Source organism: Rissa tridactyla, chromosome 6 (assembly GCF_028500815.1).
Source record: "Rissa tridactyla isolate bRisTri1 chromosome 6, bRisTri1.patW.cur.20221130, whole genome shotgun sequence".
NCBI classification, from domain to species: domain Eukaryota; kingdom Metazoa; phylum Chordata; class Aves; order Charadriiformes; family Laridae; genus Rissa; species Rissa tridactyla.
In genome coordinates, this window is record NC_071471.1 from 59,646,449 (window position 1) to 59,666,830 (window position 20,382).

General features: G+C 47.8%; 1 protein-coding gene across 3 annotated transcripts in view; it reads right to left on the reverse strand.

Moving 5' to 3' along the window:
* Positions 1-20,382, reverse strand: part of SH3PXD2A (SH3 and PX domains 2A) — a 280,366-nt gene that overhangs the window by 200,417 nt on the left and 59,567 nt on the right. The gene's annotated exons all lie outside the window — the stretch shown is intronic.

A 20,382-nucleotide genomic window follows, 5' to 3' on the forward strand; every position in this document is an offset into this window, starting at 1 on the left:
CTGGCCTTGCTGACGTTCTAAAATTAGGCGCTCATTCTTCATTACAAAACACACGCCTTGTCTCTAATCCACAGCCTGCCCGCTTTGTGGAGACACAGTTTTTACCTGTCCCTGCAACAGACCACCCGCCTGGCTAAAAACGCTGTTCAAACAACAGGATTAAAGCATACTTAATAAAACAGACACTCTGCCTTCTTTGCTGGCAAGGCACTGCCCACTGCCCCATGCAGTAAGAGCACTCCTGCTTTCCCAGGGAGAGAGAGATGGGTTTTGGGGGAATATCTTCCACTGCAGTCCCTACATGGAGGACTGCAGGAAAGGGCAGCAGGGAGGGAGACAGAGAGCAGAGCATCCCAGAGGACACCACCACCATGAATAGCCAGAAGGAACAGCTCACGGTGGGTGTGCTATCAGCCCACGGCAACCACTCTTCAGAACATGGTTATGGACCACCTGAGACAGAGTTTCACCCACATCAGCTGAGATCTTGCCCCACCAGCTCCTAAACCCTGCCCACCACAACCACCTGTTTCTAACACAGCCCTGAGGGCCAACCAGGCTCGGGATCCTGTCGTACCGCAGAGTTGCAACCAGCCTTCAACCTGAGGAGCTCAAAGGGGTACTGATGGCTATGGCCAGCTTGCACAGTGGAGCAGACCGCTGACCACCAGTGACTTTCTATGGTAGCAAGCCTAAGAAAGCAGTACGCTGACCTGATGAGCCCTACAGTTTCTCTTTGGGTGATGAACCTGGATGGACCAGTACTACTGAGGCTGAACACCAGCTGAAAATGCCACGAAGGACCTCAGCCAGAAAGGAATGAAGCACCTGCTCCAGTGGCACCTTCATGGACCTGCCCAAGAGGGACCATCCACAGCCCTGAAAACTGCCAGAGCCTCTCGCCCCTCCCATTCATCCTCTGCACCCTTTCGCTGTCATTCAGCCCATGGTGCTACCAAGATAAATACCCAAATCTTCTTATTCTATTTAATTCCCTCCCATGTTTCAAATGTCGAATGCAATGCTCTATGTCCCTGATAATCCTACATGGAAGCCCTAGCTCCCTTGGGCTGCGGGAACACCAAAGCTCCTGCTAGCCCAGTGATTCATTTCCAACAGGCCAGGAGAGATGTCTTTCAACTCACAGGCCCCGCTGCTTCTGAGGAAGGCAAGGAACCTGTTACTTGACCTTGCAGGATCCCTGTCTCCTCACCTGAGCTGCATCTACGGCTCAATACAAATACCTAAAGTGGCAGCAAAAGCTGCAGGGGGAGGAGCTTGTCAATCAGCATTTAATCTCAGCAATGCTACATGTCCAGCAGTGAGGGTGTGTGAGTTAACAGCAGTTTTGCTACCTGAACAGATTTCCTTTAAAAAATATTTTTTTGCTAACATGGGGAAAAAACAGCCAGATTATTAATTTTTTTTTACTGTTTTTGCTTCAAGCACACAGCATCCTTCTCCTCTTCCACCGCACACAACATCTCCAGCGTTTTCACCATATGGTACAGCAAACCAAAGATCAAGAGGAAACTCGGGAGTAGAAGGAACATCTGTGCAGGAGAAAAAGTTAAAAGATCCCACATGTTTCCCCATCAGGGAGTCAGCTTGGTAAATAAATAGACCATAGCTTTGCAGATTGTTAGCTAACTCACTTTTCTGCCTACAGAGACGTGTTTTTTATTGAAAATGGGAAATTTTGTTTTCTTGTAGGTAGAGCTCTGGGTGTCTGAGGTCAGGCATGGGCAGGCAGGAGTTTTGTTCAAAGAAAAAAAAGAAAGAGGGGGAGGGAATCCCCACTGACTGACTTGAAGTTTCCCTGTTGCTACACTTTTAGCCAGGAAGGCGATTCTCACTTTACTACACGGTGACTGATTCAAGCTGGAACCATTACAGTCAAATTCCCATGGTTATTCTTGGAGTTAGATTAGCTTGGCTAATACAAGCCTTTTTAACCACATCAAGAGAGTCACAACGTGTATAACTTAGCACTATTTATCTAAAGGGTGGATATCAGCAAAATAGATACAATAAACTGCAGCTGGAAGAGTTTTGCTAAACTTTATCCTAGACTACACTTTCTGCCCTGGCTCTTGCCTCTGCTGGGAGGGTCTGGATGGCAGGGAGCTGGGGAGGCAGAGGCACTCAGGAGGCCACCAATGCAATTCATGGGGACACAGCTTGTCCCAAGGCAAAGTCCTCAGGAAACATGGAAGATTTCTCATTTTCTTCCATACACAAGACAGTATCCTAATGGGCAACATGCATGCATTTGTGTGAAACAGAAGACAAGGAGTGAAGTTGCTGCTCCTCTAAAAGCCCATACAAGGTTGTGCACCCATGGAGGAGTGTGACAGTCCCTCTCCCAGCCCCTGACCCCAGACGACACTTGCTGCTGGCTTGTGGATCAGCCCCTGGACCAACGAGTTGGGCCTTGCATTTGTGCTGCCCCAGCAAGAGATGGCACAGTGCTGGGCAGCTGTGCAGGAGGTTCAGGAGAAAACTACTGGCTGAATGTCAGGCATGGCATGGGAAACCCAACAGACCTAAAAAGGATTTGAGCAAAGACGTAACTGCAGCCCCGAAACTTTGCCCCTGCCTCTATGCCTGGCTGTTCTCATTAACACCTAAAAAAGCATTCCCAGCATAACTATGTCTGTCCAGGTAAGTATTAGTGGCACGGAGAACGTGCAACACAGACTGGAAGGTAACGACTGCCTTTCAGCTCTGCAGTGCAGGAAACCCTTCAGGATGTTAAAGACAAACAAAGACCAGCAGAAACACAGAGCCTTCCTCAGCCCTGCCCTGCACCCAGTTCTGCCATTCAAAGCCAGTGCAAGTTAGATCTAAAATTCTAGAAAAGCAGGATTCTGCATCGTCCCATCCACGAAGAAGGATGAGAAGCAGAAGATGAGGAAGAGATGGATGCAGGGGAAAAAAACAGCAACGGACCTGAATGAAACATCCCAAGTCTCCCGGAGGTGATGGGGTATCCTGGGCCAACACCTAACAGCCCCACTCAGACCAGTTCTGTGAGAGGAGACGCTAACGATGGAGATAAACAGAGCAGCTGGGAACGGAGGGATCTAAGGGCTGAACCACAGAAACTGGTAGTCACCACTTTCCCCACGTGGATGATTAACAGCCAAAGACCAATAAACAGATTTTCAGTTCACTTAACTAGATGTCTGCAGAGCATCTGAAAGTCAAAAACTCTTTAGCCCATGACAAATGTTTTTTGATGAAAGGAAATTATTATTGTTATTATTGCAAATATGCATATGATTGATGAAAAAAATCCTTCACTTAACATCACAGATTATTCTGCTCAGACATGGGCGTTCTCCACAAGTTGTTGCTCACATCTTTGATATATGACATTTAACTTCAGGACACAATTTGCTGAATGAGAAAGTCCTCCCATCACCTAGAGTAAAACTGTCCCGGCATGAAGGGAAAGAAGGGAAGCCTGGATGCGAAGTCCCAAAGGATGGAGTTAGAGCAGTAGCTGGCTTTGGGCAGGCAAGAAAACACAAGCGGGCAATGCATTTTGTCAAACCTGGGGGAGCTCATACTCATACCTGGTTACAGGTGTTAGTATGTGAATCCCACCGCGGGGGAGCCTCCAGTTGTATGATGAGCATGATCAGCAGAAAGAAATCCATTACCATGTCACTGTACCACAGGGCGGGGGATCCGTTTGGAAACAGGGAGGGTATATGGAAACTGGGAAGTGAGCTTCCACCCATTTGGGCAGTATGTCTGGACTCAGGCTGAACAAACACATCCCACTCCTGCTTCTGGCACAACAGATGCACGTCCACAAATAACTCACCACTAAAGTCACCCCCCCAGCCTTTGTCTCTCCAAACTGTTCTGCATGTGCCAACAGCTTTCCTACATAAGCCCTGCACGGAGTCCTGCCTTCTGCTCCGAGCAGCTTCTTTCTTGCTTCTGCGCAAAACTCATTTAGAAGATCTGCTATAAACCTTGTGGTCCAGATTATGACTTTCTTACAGTGGTCAGCAAATAATCATGCAATTAATCCCATTAAAAATCAAGGGAATTACTTCTGTGAGTGGCTGCTCATTAAAATGGGAGCAGGCTCAGAGTGCTGGCCCATTCCACTCCTTCCTACTTGCACTGTGAGATCACTTGACTTGCAAGAATGGCGTAGGAAGATTTCAGCGGTATCAACTCTCACAATAACTGCCCTTTTTGTTGAAGTCCCAGCTCTTGGAGCTGAACAACTGTTTGAGAATTAGCACTCACTGTAAAAACCAACCAAACAAAAATGACTCTAGCTTTTATGATGCAAGGCATGAATTTGCAAACATGACCCAAATTCATCCTTCGAAGTCTAGAAACTGACAGGCAAATAACATAGAGTCACCACACTTTTGATACAAATGTAGGGAGCTCTGGAAGCTGCCTCAGGCATGTAAACGGCAAACAAGAGGTGCAGCCAGTGTCCTCACTTACAGCTAAGCTGTTACTTCCTTCTCATCTCTGCTTCAGGCCACCTTTACCCAAGAACGCAAGTATACCATGAAGAAAGAGATACTCCTGCACACAAGGACTGTTCGGGCTCAGCAGTTGCCAGCTGATGGCATTTGCGGTCACTCCGCATCAGTTCTGCTGTGAAAATAAGATTCGGCCCCTGTCTGCCTTGCGACAGTACCACCTGATTAAAAATCTTAACAAAGAAAAACAAGCACCCTTTGAGATGCTACAAGTAGCATCTCTGAGGACGAGAAGCTAAGCATCTTTCTGATAATTATTTACTTACTACATTTTATTTATCTTGGTTAGAGTTTCATAAAACAACATTTCTTTCTGCTTTAGATATAAGGACTTCGAGCATCTGATGCTAAGGGGTGACATCTCTTCTGCAAGAAAGGCTTTTACTCTGCTGTAAGCCAACCAATGCGGGGAACATGAACATATAAACTGTTCAATGGGCTGATCCTGTGGCATTTGCCAGTGGGAACATAGTTCCTGATTTTGCCTCGAGGTTTTGGAAGTTTGTGACCAAATCTAACTCCCTGAAATTAATCCACTTAGCCATTTACCTGACCTCCACCTATGCCTTACAGCACAGGCTCTAGCTGGAGTTTCCTGCTGGGCTGTTAATTCCTCCCCTTCCTTCCTTGCAGCAGTTTCAACTCTCCCCCAGTCAGAACAGTGAAGTTCTCCACACCTCTGAAAATGAGCAAATTAGGACACCCACATAACCTCTTATCAGCATGCATATCTTGCTGGTTTCTTTTGAAGTGGATGTAGGTTTGCCATGTGCACAGATAAAAATCAAAGCCCCACAGGAGGTCAGCACTGCAATCATGGGAGATTTATTTTAACACACAAAGACCCTGAGGATGACTTTCATCCAAACCCTGTACTTTGGCAAGTGAAACAACATCCACCACTGCAGACGGATGCAGGACCCTGATCTTTTGCAGAGAGAGATGGGGCCTTGCTCCCTTTCTGGAGTGTCTAATTTACTTTTGTCCCAGAGAAATAGCGGATGAAAATCAAACCATGACCAAGAGATTGAGAGCAGCAGATTTTTGGCAAGGCGCCCCCAGAAACCCCAGCAAGTTTGCCTCCTTACTTTCGATCACTCAAATTGTCCAAAGGCTACAACTCTTCCTACACTAAATGCCAAGACACATATTAGCTTCCCGTTTTCCAAGTGCTCATTAGAAAATGCATTTTCTTATCAAAAATGAGGCAAGCCTCATAATAATAACTTTACTTTAGCCACTGCTGGACTTGAAAGGTAAAGCACATGAGGACGCTTAGGCACCAGGCACACAGTGATCGCAGCTCTTGGTGATCCCTTCTCATGAGGCTGATCTGATCTCAGAGTCCTAAGGAGGAAAGAGGGGCTACAGACAACTGAGAGATGGGGCAGAGGAGAGGAGGCGTCTGTACGCGTATGGGGTTTTGTGCACACTTTTAAGAGAAGGCTGCCAAAGAAACTGGAAGAAAAGCAAAGATGCTACCAGGGATCTGAAACTGGTGATGATGGAACTCATACCCTCAACAGGAGGGGTTCGGCACATCTGCAAATCAGAAAAGGTTGAAAGTCCCTGATGTAGGTTACAAAAGCTTAGATGAGAAGGGGAGGTAAGATACGAGAATAGAAGAAGGGTTATTAATTAAAACCCTGAGGAGCAGCAGCAATTTCCTTTCATTTTGAAGTTGAAAGCCATCTGTGCTGCTCGCTGACATGACTGATGCTTACAGCATCATCAGCTATATTCTGAGTTATAAACAGTGTGATCTGCAAGAAAGGGAAAGGCCAGAATCGGGTTGAATTCAGGTCATCTGCCAGAGTTTTCCCATGGATAAACCTCTCTGGCCCTGTCTCCACTTCTGCACCTGCAAAATGCACGACAGACCTAAGGAAGGTGGCATGAGATTTAATCAAGAGCCATCAAACGCTCTGAGCCTTATGCTGCAGAGCAGGAGTCAGGGACTGAATCCATCTACAGGAACTGTACTCACTTAAAATCAGCAAGACAGAAGCAAACGGAAAAAGTATTATCAGTGGTTTTCGGGTATGCTTATCCTCCTATTCGTGGGCTTGTCCATCTGGAGCATATTGCAAATCCCAGTTAACTAGAGCATGCCAGGGGGTGTCCAACTTAAGAAAATGGCTAGCCACCATTTCCATCAAATGGATCTCATGCTATTAGGTAACGTATCAGCATTTAAATGGCAGCAGGTGAGAACAAGCAAGAGAGTAGAGAACATGAGAGCCTGTCTCTACAGATTCACCTGTTATACGCCTGTTCAGAAAAGATCGCTTCCTCAATGGTTTCATAAGTGAAAGGACCTGATTTACCCCAGCCCAGAACTGTACCTGCTGAGATCAATGACAGAAATCCATGCATGATGGGGAACAAAACCACTGCCCTAGGGGCAGATCCCTCTGCAGGATACAGCTGTTGCAGGATTTCCCCTGGATGTGGGTCACATTGAGCTTCTTTTTATTCCTCCTCTACTTCACCCTCTCACAGGAACAACAAATCAGTTTGCTCTCACAGACACAAGACAACAGGAGGTCTGCCTAACTCACACCCCTTCAAAATTAGTGAAAACAAGAGCTGTTCCTGAATATAATATCAATTAGAAAGAGTTTGCAAAAGACTTGGAGATCTTTGGGTGAGGGCATGAAACAGACTAAGCACAGCACAGCCCATCTGTTAGCTGCTCACACATATAACTGACATCTTACGCAGCAGAAGGAGGTGAAACTCCATCTCTTCCTAAAGCAGTAACCGGTTCCACAGTGCAGCAGGAATAATTATATCAGGCAGCCAGTGACACTGACTCTCTCCTGGTGTTACATGATGCCACAGCATGCAAGAGAAGTGCATTAATTCAATCCCTGAGAAGCAGCAGCAACTGGCTTTCCTTTTATTTGAAAGGAAAAAAGAAATTAAAGCAAAAACCGTGCGGGTAACAGGCTGACATGCCTGACAATTACAGCATTATAGGATATGTTCTGAATTAAATATAGTGCAATCCATGAGAAAGTCAAACAAAAGCAGGAAAACGCATATAAAATAAAGAGAACAGACATTTACAGCATGGTGTAATCCCCAAAGGGAAATGCCTCTCACAGGTCTGAAAATTTCCACCAGAAATCTTGGAAATCTTACAAACCTCTCAGTATCCAACTAAAACAGCCAGGGCAGGAGAAGGGGGGAGTAGGGACTAGGGGTCTTTCCCCAACATGATCCATCAAAAGAGGGAATGCTGGTTCCCAGCCGAGACATTTGCCATTTTTCATACAGAAATGCAGTTTTCTCTAAAGGCTCCACAGAACGAGCCCAGCGTTTGTGGCTAACACAGACTGGCAAAACATTCTGAGGTGCTGGTTTGGGATAACAGAGGCATTTGGTGCATCTCTGAAGAGCTTCTCAGAAAGCCCACACTGTCCTTTCACAGAGCAGCTATTGATGTCCCCTGCCAGAAGCATTTTCTTTCCCCAGTACTAAATTAGACTGGCCTCATCCGACTTAACCACACTGGAAGACGCTTGGACAAAGGCTACTTCATACTTTTCCGTTTCTCCACGGTAATTATACGTCCCTTGTTACTCCAGTATCTACAGTGGATTTGTCCCGACAGCATCCCTGGAAAGTAAGGTCATACCGTAATGCCTGTTTCAGAGAGGCACGGAGAGAGGAATGCCGCAGTTAAGTGGCACAGGAGGGTCGTGCAGAGATGTCAGAGCCACGCTGATGCCATGCCCATCAGGTCAATTAGCCAAGCTTCTGAGGAAGGCTTATAATGTTGGGAGGGGGTGCAAACATTTTGCCTTTTTTCCAGAGCTAGTACACCCGGAGCTAGCACATCCAGAGCCCAGCAAGATGCTCAGATTTTTCAACCGGGGCATGTCCCCCAGATCACAGCAAAATTCCGGGCTGGGGAGAAGAGCTGACCTCAGCTGTAGAGCATCCTTCCTCACCTCCTGCAATTTTTCATCCTTACAAAAATCACAGGCCTTGAAGGGTCCCTTCAGACTGCACGTAAGCAGCAAGAGCCCAATGTGCTCTGGTGACAGACACTGCAGCAATGGTGACAACTGCCCTTGGACATGAAGGGGTGCAGGACCAAGCTTTCCCATAACACTGGCCTCCAGACAGCAGCAGAACTACGTGTGACAGCACTGTCAGAGCAAAGGTCCCTTTTTTAAATACCATGACAACTCTAAGAGCTTCACTGAAAGGGAACAAAGCACCAAGGTCACTTCTATTCATCACTGCTTCCTACATCCCTTAGGAATTTTAAAAAAATATTTACCTTCCATCCTTCTTTACATTTCAAGCCTTTCAAGCCAACCATTGAAATACAGTGTAGCCCCACTGAGCTTTTTGGGTTTACTGGTGCATCAGCCTTACTGAGCCACCCCAAAAAGGCTCACAATGCAAAAAATGCAAGTGCCTAAATCCTGCCCAGGAGAGACTGTGCAGGCCGGAGCAGCTCTGCCCAGCGAAAAGCCTGGACGGGTCGGTGGGAAGCTGCAGGGCTGCAAACCCTCCGGTCCTTGGGAAACCCCCAACTGTAGTGGCAAACACTGCATTGCAGCTGCAAGCAAGGTGCTGGAGGGTGCATCCTAAAAGTAGCACAGAGCCGTCAGCAGAGTGCTGCTATTAATTACATAGCTGCTGTTATCAAACATTAGCTGTTGCCATCTGTTATCAAACATTGCTGTTACCAAATACTAAGGTCAGCTTGATTCGCAGGTTGGTTTGGTTTTGCCCTGGTCCGTTGTGTCCAGTGCTATCAGATTATCCAGGGAACAAAACTCCTGACCTGCTCCACAACACCACAGATTTAGGATGGCATCTTGCAGGAGGGGCTGGTTCTTCATTTAAGTGTCCCCTCGTACACCAGCCTGACTCCTCCTGGGTCCAGCTGGTCCCCCAAAGCAATAGGGGTGTCAAGGGCTGGAGAATCACATCTGTCATGCAATGCCCTCTTCTACCCTTACTTATTCCTCTCATAAAGATGTAACTACTGATTTCTTATGTGTTTTAGGCAGGGACTACCCAGCCAGCCAACTCCCATCTCTGCAAACGGATTTTGTTTGAACTAGTGCAAAGCCTGCTGCAGGAACGCTCTGAAACCTGATTTATACATCAGTCATCAATCTTGCCCCCACAGAATCCATCCTTAGAGAGACTTCTGCTGCTCACACAGTGGTGACCACAGTTTTAACTAAACCTGCTTAAAAACACACCCTTAGTTAAATTGGTAGAGTTTCGTGAGCCTGCAAGACTACTTCCCTGCTTACACTACTGTGAGAGAGATGAGACTTTAGCTCCAAATGTATGAAACTTAATCCCTCTGTTTTCATAATCTACATCTTCTCTACAGCCTGTTAGGTCTGCTTGATATATTGTCCCCTGGAAACCATGAGTAACTTCAATATTGAAAACAGAAACAATAGCTCCGAACACAATGGCACATTTTACTTCAGAAAATCCATCTGAAATGGTATCTACTCATCTCCGTAGGACGCTGCTTGTAGCTCTGGGGAGACAGGGGAGAGCGACCGCCCAGCTCAGTACAATGAAGAAACTGTGCCAAGCAAAACACAACCACAGGTTTTAACTCCACGCTGGGAGGAGACTCCTTTGTCTTCTCTTCTCCCTCTCTCCCCACCTCCAAACCCCGAGATGTTTTGCCTGAGTATCTGGTTCCAAACACATGTGTCTCCTGTCTTTGGGGGGATTTAGAAAGGAGCACAGACAACAAATCCCACTGCCCGAGCAGGCAAACGGAGCTGCACGTGTAACAGAAACCTTGCTCTGGGCCTCGAGGGAGGTAAGCCAGCAGCCCGCAGGACAGGCGGCTTCCAACAGTCCAGAGCCAGCTGCCAGCCTTTACGCTCCCTGAGCCAGCTTAGGCCCTTCGGCTCAGGCACTGCCTGGCCCCGGGTGCCGGCATCTCCCCAGGATGCTCATCTGCCACACAGGGACAGCAAAGGTGTCCAGCGCGCAGGAAGAGCAGACTCCAAGCTGTGGATGCCCACTTGGACTTGTAATGGAGGGAGGAAGGGAAGGATTTAGGGGATGGAATACAAGAACAAACCTAGGCTTTCAAAGTCTGTCCTTACCAGTGCCTATGGCAATGGCATCTCACGGATGGGTTTCTCTCTGCAGATTTACTTCTGGGTAGGGGAGACAAAGTCTCCGGGTATCAGGAAAGCTGTTTCAAGGAAACCTCCTGTCACTAGCACAACCACACAATACAAGCACCTTAGCTGGACACTCAAACCCACACCAGCTCCTTCTAATGGCTGCCCTGATGCGCAGCATGGACACTCTTCTCTCTGTGAAAAAAAATGGGGATTTGGGTAACATCTAAGTCCGTAAAGCCCATGCCCAGAAGAGGGATCCCAGGGGACCCATGCAGGCGTCTCAAAGGACCTTGCAGATGGACCACACCATGACACAAGACTGCACTGGAAGGAGGAACAACACATCCTGCAGGACAAATCCAACCCAGGCCCCCGAGAAGGAAGTCTAGGACTAAAACCTTATTTTTGTAAGTACCAGTCTGCCTGAGCAGCTTTGTTAATTTAATTAAGAATGAAAGCAAACCCTGGGAAAGTAGAGATGGGTTTGGATGACGGCCATGGTGGCTGCGTGTGCTGCTCAGAGCAGGGTGGGCACAGCGAGTGTTTACAGGGCCTCCACATTACACTCTGTGTGCTCGTGTGTTATTCCAGGATTTTCATTCAGATAATAATCATCCATCCCTGGATGCGCCGCTTGCCGACCAGATGGTATTCTGTGTATTATACCAACTAATCACATGTAATATTTGGCAGGGTATTAAAAGCGTCGATGGAGGTCTTTGACGATGGTGGAGTTTTTTTTGGTCTTTTTTAATCTCAGTAGCTTTTAAGTGGCGCAGGCACATTGTCAAGAAATATTGTCAGGGCTGTGACTTTTCCAAACTTGCAGATGATAAAACTGCTACAAGTCGTGAGGGACAAACTGCACACGGAGGTCGACGCCTGCATCCGGGAGAAGAGGGACTCCTTCCAGCTCCATCCTCCCCTCAGGTGGTTCGCAGCCTCTATCCCTGCCTGGTGGCTTCTAAGAGACCTGATGGTGGGACTGTGGCCAGCAGGACCAGGCGCAGCAGGTACCCGGTATGCTGCTATCTGCCATGGCCAGCACAGTGCTGCCTTGAAGGCCAGAGCTGTTGTGCCCATGCAGGAGATGCTTCTCCCATTCCCACCAGGACAGCGGGTTCCTGAGCTTTAAGCTAAGGGTGGATGCAGAGCCATGTCAGCTGCACACCTGCACCCCTTGCTTTGTAGGCTGCTGGCTACATGTCCACCTTGCCAGTGGGCATCCATGCCTGCTCTCCTCTGGCAGATGCTCTTCCTGTGAGTGATACAAGGGGAGGTGCATCACCAGGGACTGTCTGTACATTACTGGGCACTTCCTCTGTCATAAAATGAAAACACAAGTTTTCTCCAGCCTGTCTGGCCACACATGCAATCCACTCTGGCCAGGTGAGGTCTACACTAATTATATGATGCTGGTGTGCTTGGGTGATGCAAGGAAAGGGTCCTGGGGAGTGCAAGCTGCAAGGAATAGGCAACCACAACTCATCACACCCAGCAGCTCCTTCCCAAGCATTTCTGAAGGGAAGGTGCTGACCTACAGGTTGCTTTGGTGGCCAGGCTGATGTCCAACCACCAGGACAAGACCAGTGAGGATGCAGATTTCTATGCCTATGTCCTGTGACCAGCTTTAGAAGCTGGATGGGGCAGACAGGCAGGCCAGACAAGCGTAACAGTCATCTTGCACTGACCCTGCTGGGCACTGTGCAGGCATCCAGGGCTATTTCTCATCCTCCCCGTGGGTTTGCACTCGTCTGTTCTGTCCTCCTCCCCATCACACAAATCCACAACAAAGAGACATCAGAAGGATGCCCAGACTGTGGAAACATCCCCACAGATGTGTTGGAAAGTCCAAGTCTAACCAACAAGCGCAGGTACCACACAGCTCTCTTCTGCCCTAGCCCCTGGCTCAGGCAGGGAATGAACATTTCGCAGATCCCTCCAGAAATTACTTGATGATGCTTTGTCACAGAAAGGAACAGGAACACAGTAACTTGCATCAATGAGATTCTGGCCGTGTCCAGGCCTGTAATTCCCTTACCAGCAGCAGCCAAGCTGTCTGATGGCACTGCGGTATCTAGACTTGGCTGCTGGTTTTGCGAGCCCATGTGATCCTTGTGTGCTCCGCAGGGCTATTTATTGATCACCCTTCAGTGCCCCAGCATTATGGCTGTAAGAGATCAGGGTACAGCTTCTCTAGGGAACTGCCTCTTCAGCCATCTGCAGAACCTAGCCCTAAAACTTCAATTAAAAAAAAAAAAAAAACCAACAAAAATGAAGTGGAGTGGGGAGGAGGTGGGAGGAGAAATGACACACCAACTGCTTTCTACCAGGACACAAGCAACTTCAAAAATTAGATTCCACACATGTACCCTGCTGAGGGTAAGATACACTACTTTTGAGCACAGAATGGCCTGTTTTCCATCAGAAAGCAAGACACCAGCCTCACCCACTCCCAGCTACTGCTCGCCTCCCTCCATTATCAAACAGGGATAGAAAAGAGCATGGGAGGGTAGGAACTGCACACCTGTGGCCAGCACGCATGCAAGCACAGTGAGCTGCTCTTTGCCAGCAAGCCAGATGCAAAGTTATCTCGCTTAATTAGGGCTTCCTTTGGGGGGAAACCTTGGCTCAAGTAACTGAACAAATAAATTACACTACCAGACACACACGCATACACACAAATAACCTATTTTGCTCAGCCAGGTGCAGATGATTGTTTCTAGCCCTTCATCTGGGGCTGGTGCATGTCTCTCCATGAGGTCAGATGCAGGAGAACGTCACGCTGGCCAGGAACGGAGGAAAACCTGAGAGCAGCTTAAGAAAAACAGAAACAAAACTCAGAAGAAATTTTCCCTGCTCTAACAGGTGCAGAGATGTGATTATATGTGCTTCAACACACGGGCTTTCAACACCGCCTGAGCGTCACACTGCAGATCTAACATGGTTAAGGAAGCTTTGAAATCCCACCCCTGCTTTGAACCTTGCAGATTAGTATCAATGTGGAGAAGGATTTGAAGCTGGAGGAAGATGCTCATATTTCGAAAGCAAGCACTGGCAGGTGAAGGGGCAAGCAAAGGGGCTCTTCTCCATTACAGGCAGCAAGAGCTGGGACTGAACAGCATTAGACAGCGTAAATACAACAGAAGCTTGAAAAGGAAAACAAATTTCCCTTCTTAGCCGTATTGAGGCATGCAACAAGGCAAACCGCCAGACGGCTTCTCTTGCCTTTTTGTTAAAACTGAGCAGAAGAATATGATTCAAACATCAATGGTTCCAACGACAGGCAGGCTGACACTGTAATAGTATCTAATCTATTTAAAAGCATCTCTCAAATGTCAAAGAAAAAGGTGGAAAAAGAACTCCTAACTTTTTATCCCGAGTCTGAATGTGTCCCTTGAGGTATTGCTTCCAGATTCGATCCACACAGAAAGAACTTATTTCTAACGTCAGATACGAATATAGAGAAAAGAGGAAAAATAAAATGAGGAAGAGACACTGCTGGGGGGTTATGGGGTTGATTCTCAGCATAACACTGACTTGTAGGAGTCCACCAGGCCCAGGAGATGTGCCCTGTGTGCCTGCAAGTAGACAAAAAAAAACAATGAAACAACTCAGAAAAGCAAGAAGAGGAGTTGATTTCTGCAAAATCTGTTATTTCTAGGTTGCAGAAGGACCACTTTTCCAAGCTTGGGCACTTCATGCAAAGGCAATTCTTTTTTCCACAATGACACTGGATTTTCAGGTACAACCAAATTCCCTTCCCAGGGAAACCTCTCTTACATTTGCCTTTGGAACTGGGATGTCTCCAGGAGTTATTACTGTGCTACTGAAAGCAGTGAGCACACAAGGACTGCGTAGGCAATGAATAACTACAAATTGGCTTATATTCTTTACCAAGAGGGTGGTCAAACACTGGAACAGGCTTCCTAGAAAGGTAGGCAATGACCCAAGCCTGTCAGAGTTAAGAGGCATTTGGACGATGCCTTTAATAACATACTTTAACTTTTGGTCAGTCCTGAAGTGGTCAGGCAGTTGGACTAGCTGATCACTGTAGGTCTCTTCCAACTGAAATATTCTATTCTATTCTAATTCTGAAGGCCTGTAGGATAGACACATGGCAAGGATTTCCATATTTCTGGTGTTCAAGATGATGACAGTCCCACAAGATGAGGATTTTCTGTGAACTTTTAATGTCACTGGACCAGAACTGAACACTCAGGACTGAATTTAAAACTCTGCATTAGAACAAAAAGATCAGTCTGAGTTTTCATCACAACCCCAGTCACCGCTGCATCTTAGCACCTGATGGCCACAAATGAATTTACTCTCTCAAAATCCATGGGTGATGAAAGCTCTTACAGAATGGGGAAACAAAACCCCAAATCTCGAAAACAATTTTTCTGCTTTACTCAGGGCAGGGCAAAAAAACCCCCAACAAAACAGTGCTCTTCCTTGCAGCCCTTGTGGTGCTTTCATCGTCCTAAGAAAATAAGCCAGAAAGCCAATACACTTTATGTGTATTTGGACTATGAATTATGGTTTGCACCAAAAGTATGAGAGATCTCTGTCAAACTTGCCACCCCCATGGAAGAAAACAGCCCCCAGTGTTGGTGGGCTGGAGCACATGGGAGCTGCGACTGTAACCTTCCCTGCAGGAAGCTCTGCCTGCTCATCTCCCAAGGGCAGGGGAGCAGCCAGTGCCCGGCACAAGTGGCTCAATCCTGAGGTCTCACCCCAGTCGTCCCCATCGCTATTCCCTGCATCGGTGAAACGCTGCTGGCAATGTAATGCTTTTATCTCAACAGAGAGCTCCCGAGCTTAACTAATCACGATGAACAAAGGCATTATTTCTTTCAACATATTCATCAGGGCTTGTGGCTTCTCATGCATTTTCCAGCCCCTAACACCAGAGAGACCTACCTCTGCTCAGAGCTGGTATGTGCTACTGAAATACAAATAAATTAACAGGTCACCATGAGGGAAGGAGTTTTCCATTCTGAAGACTGACTTACTTGAGAGCCTGACGTATCTGAAATCAATTTTTAAAAATATATTTAAGGGCTCTCTTTTATAGAGGGACTTTGTTATGATGTGGAAAATTCACAGCTCCTAACATCAAGCCATGGGTGGAGGGAGCCTGGAGTATGAATTAAAAATAATGTGGTTGTTTGCAGAAATTAGCAGCACCGATTTAAATCCACACCCCCCTCCCTCCTCAAATAATCACCCTGTGAACGGAGGTGGTTTATGGAGCCCTCTGGAAAATGTTCCTCATGGCCTCCATTCTGAACCCAAAATAAAATACATCACATCGCAGCAAATACTTCACCAGGGTGCTGCTCTCTCTTCCCCTCAACCCACGTCTCCCATTTGTTGCTAATTAAATGAAACAGCAGGTGCTTATACCACAAGCGCAGCACGGCTGCAGTGAGCACAGTGATTAAACCCCCCTGGAATGTCTTCTTGGAGAGCTGCATCTTTCCAGGGACCGGACTTGAAGAGGAAAGATAAGATTAGAGGCAAGGGCTGGGTTGGTCTTTGGCTGCAAGCTCCATGATGAGAGGGTGCTTTCCAAGGACAGGTCACTAGAAAAGTCAGGTTTCTGGGGAAGATGCTGGCTCCTCTGTTTTGCCAAGGCACCTTCCCGGCATCCTTGCTTGCGACAGGGTGCATGCAACATAGCATGCTCTGCCTCCGGGCTGGAGACATCTCCTTTCTCACCCAGATGAGACCCATCATCCCAACGCAGATCAGCCCTCCCCATGCCAAGGCATGTGTGGGCAACTCAAATCTTCAGGCAACGATTAGCAAAGCAGTTCCTGAGGCAGGAGCCATCCCAGCCTAACCCTGGGCGAGGCCAGAGAAGGGATGCACAATGAGCCAGGGCATCAGAAGTGGCCAGGAAGGTTATCAGCCGTGTCTGAACACACGACACATCAGGCCACGCTAATGAGATGTTCCTCGTTGCCACCAGAGCAAATGGCTGCAAGCCTGGAGAACAATTTTGTAACAGCAGCTCTCTCTTTGGGACATGTCCTCACACCACGACTCCTGGTGCACCCAGTTACCTGCTTCCCTCCACACTGCGATCCCACCCACAGGTACTCTGGGGACACAGCATAGACTGAACCCACCCCATTTCCTTCAGATGGAAGAAAACAACCCTTGCTGCCACCAACGCCATCACCAAGCCTCACCTCCTGACACCAGAAATCAAGAAAATCAAAAGGCAAATACTATTCCCTTATCAATAAGGGATAGGCAATGCTGTAGGAAATGGATAGGCATGGAGCAAGAGGCACTTTCGGGCAGTCAGAGCTGAGCGCCCTGTCAAACAAGCTTTCCCCTGCATCGTGCTCTGGGGCCTCCTTGTTTCACCCCAGCAAAGTCTTTCCCCTGCTTGCCATGCACCCCATTGACAGCCACGGCTCCCTCCCATCCCAGCACGCCAGTCTCGCTACGGTGGCTTCCCATCGAGACAAGCTGGCATGACTTTAATCACCCAAAGGGCACCAGTGAGTACTAATGCAAGGGGACCCTAAGCCAGTTACCAACTGGGATAATATGGTACAAGCCTGCAAATAAACTCTTCATCCCTTCTACAAACTCCACTCCTGGCAGCAAAAGTCCACAAGACCAGGACATAATCCCAAGAAAGAAAAGCAGTATTTATATTTCTGCTGAGCAGTTCACTTCTCTTTGGTCACTCTGCTGATGTTTCACTTCTTCACCAAACCCTATTAGAAATGGCTGGGGGCTCAGGGGGGGAGGAAAGGGAACGTGGTCATTAAGGTCTGGCTTAGCTACTGTAATACAACTAACGTCTGGCTCTGTTAAAAAGACTCCAAGCCGAAGACTTCAAAGCATTTTACAAACATTAATGAATAAACTTTCTCCAGGAGGGCTGATTATAGCCCCCGTTTTATGGGTGGATATTTGCAGATAACCTTCCTGCCACACCAGCAGTTCCCCACTCCTTGTTCCACACCGCAGACTCCCAGCTCCTAATTACACAAAAAACATCCCCACGTTAAGGCGATGAAGTATATTTTGACCTAAGAGTGGAACAGGATTTGACATGAGGTTTCTTAAAAGCAACAAGCAGGAACCTACAGCCCTAATGCTCCTGCAACCCCCAGCACAGCCCTGCTCAGCTGTATAATCCAGAGCTGTCCCACACCCAGAAGGAACCTGAAACTTTGCAGGGCTTCTCTCAACTTTGGAAACACTTTCTGCAAACTTCTCCCTTTGCATAAGGATAGTCAGGGACCACCTTCGTGGAGCACACCGCCCTTTACTGCTCCACCTGCCTTATTCCCAGATCCCAACGGCAAACAAAGCTCTGCCATCTCCTGAAACATCAAATGCTGAATCCTACTCTTGCGTACAAGCGAGATGTGTCAGAGACCGGCACCTTCTAACCCTCATCACAGTAACAAAACACACGTTGCAGATGGCTATAGAGGTTTTTGCAAAGCTGCACTAATGACCACCAATGCACCAGAAACAACAAGCCAACCTGGACTTCTTACAAGGATGCAGATGTTCACCATGTACCATCCCACAATGTATTTTCCTGTCGACCAGGAAGACGCACACCCCCGTTTTGCTAAGGCAGCAGCAGCACATCACTGCAGTGACCAGGACAAGCCCCGACTTGGATTTCAAAGCTTCCCAGACCACAGAGAGGCCAAAACATCCCAATTCGCTGGGGTGTCAAAAGCCAGAGATTAGCCAGATAAAACAAAAAGCCTGTGAAATAATTTCTGCTCCAGGTGGATAAGATACACTCCCTGTAAGACAAAACTTCGATCATTAAACTCACCTTAGTCCTTCGAAATAATTTTTTCCCTGTTATCATTTTACTTAGTCCTTTACTGCTTTGCTTTCTAATTTATTCCCATTTGGCATTTTCCTCTCTGTCCCTCACACAGCGTTTTCATGGTTTGTCCTTTACCTCTCTCAAAACACCTGGCTGAAGATAGCAGCTCAGCAAGTCCCACTGGTTTTCTTAACACACCCTTAAAAAAACCAAATGCACCAAGACCCAGGCGCATGGCTCCGATGTTAACTCAGTTTGCAAAAACACCACTAAATCAATTAGGATCTGCCCTTGACTGCACCTGATGAATCAGAGACATCTCTGCGTTGACACCGATGCCTCACGAACAGCTTCAGTACAGAGCCCTGCTTGCACTTCAGATTTACAGAAATTATCTTAAACACAGGGGTGCTTTTCTGAGTCTCTGCTTAGTATGCTGTGGGCTTCTTCACCGCTTCTGTCAATCAGGAATTTGTCAGCAACTCGCTCCGCTCCAAAGCATGAAGCTCCTCACTGGACTGCAACTCCCCACTCTGCTCTGCTGGCTTTGCAACCCACAGGGTCCCAGCTGCACTTGAAGAGTCCCACGTGCAATCCCTGAGCACTCTGATGAGTCCCTGAGCAATCTGATCTAATTAAAGATGTCCCTGCTTACTGCAGGGGCGTTGGGCTAGATGACCTTTAAAGGTCTCTTCCAACCCAACACAGTCTATGATAATATGTGCGAGGACTCGCTCGCACCATTAGGGACAGCAGCAGCTCACGCCAGCCCTGCTGCAGCTGCAGACCTGTACAGTGTGACCCACTGCTGCGCACCTGTGTCTGCTACCCAGAACAAAGCTCCCAGGGTTTGGATCTGGGAATGCTGTGGGTCAGAAACACGCTTAGCATGTGCCCAGGACACCCTCCTCTCACCCACGTACCGAGGGACCATCAACCCTGCTGCACTTCTCCTGGGCATGGGAAGGGAAGAGCAAATGCTAACCCAACAGTTAACTGGGGGAGCTGCATAAAACTATGGTTACGGCCACCTGTACAGGTAAATGGCTGAAGGAAGGGTGCAGAGTCAGCGGGTTACCAGCCAGGGCAGTGCCAAAGGACCTGACGTGCTGTAAGAGTTCAAGTCCTCCCTTTCCCACACAGATACTATAGACCAGATCTCTCCTTTTAAATGAAAAGCAAAAGGTGGAGAGCAAAACCGCCAGCTTGGCCCGGTGTTGTTCAACCAGGGCACCCAGGAAGGAGCGTGCACAAAGCTGTGCTTCCCCCAGAGCATCAGTACGCTTGCTTTCTGCAAGACTTCACCACTCATCTGCTCAGCAGCGTGGCTCCTCTGTGGGTTTTGCTGCCCTCACCCCTCCACTGGAGACACATCAATGCTTCCCCTGAAGGAGGGAAATGGGGAAATGGGAAATTGCAAAAGACAGTTCTGCAGTGGGAATACTTGTGTTTGCACGAGACACAAAACCGCTCTTGCTGCAGAAAAGAAGCAGCATGCCCCAACTCTAGGCAAGCAGGAAGGGAATAAGGTAGAAAACAAACTCCCAACTTCATGCTGCGTACGCTGCTTCTGCAGAAAAGGTTAGTTATTCAGGTGCTACAGCGAAGAAGCAAACAGCGCCCAACACTCATAAATCAGGCTGGGGTGAGGAGGACTACGGCAGGCAGGACTACGCACAGTCCACAGTGGAAGAGACGCCTGTTGATGCTTTTGTTTGTCCTGTAAGCAAACCCTGGCATAACAGGACCAAGAGCTACGGCTCCTTCCAGACACAGCCTTCCCACATCTGAGCCTGTAAGAGCAGAAAGTCGGGAGGGGCGAGGTGGCAGGGAAAAGAGCCCTGACAGAGCCCTGCATAACCTTTCCATTATGGCTGGGCAATTTTCTATTTGCACT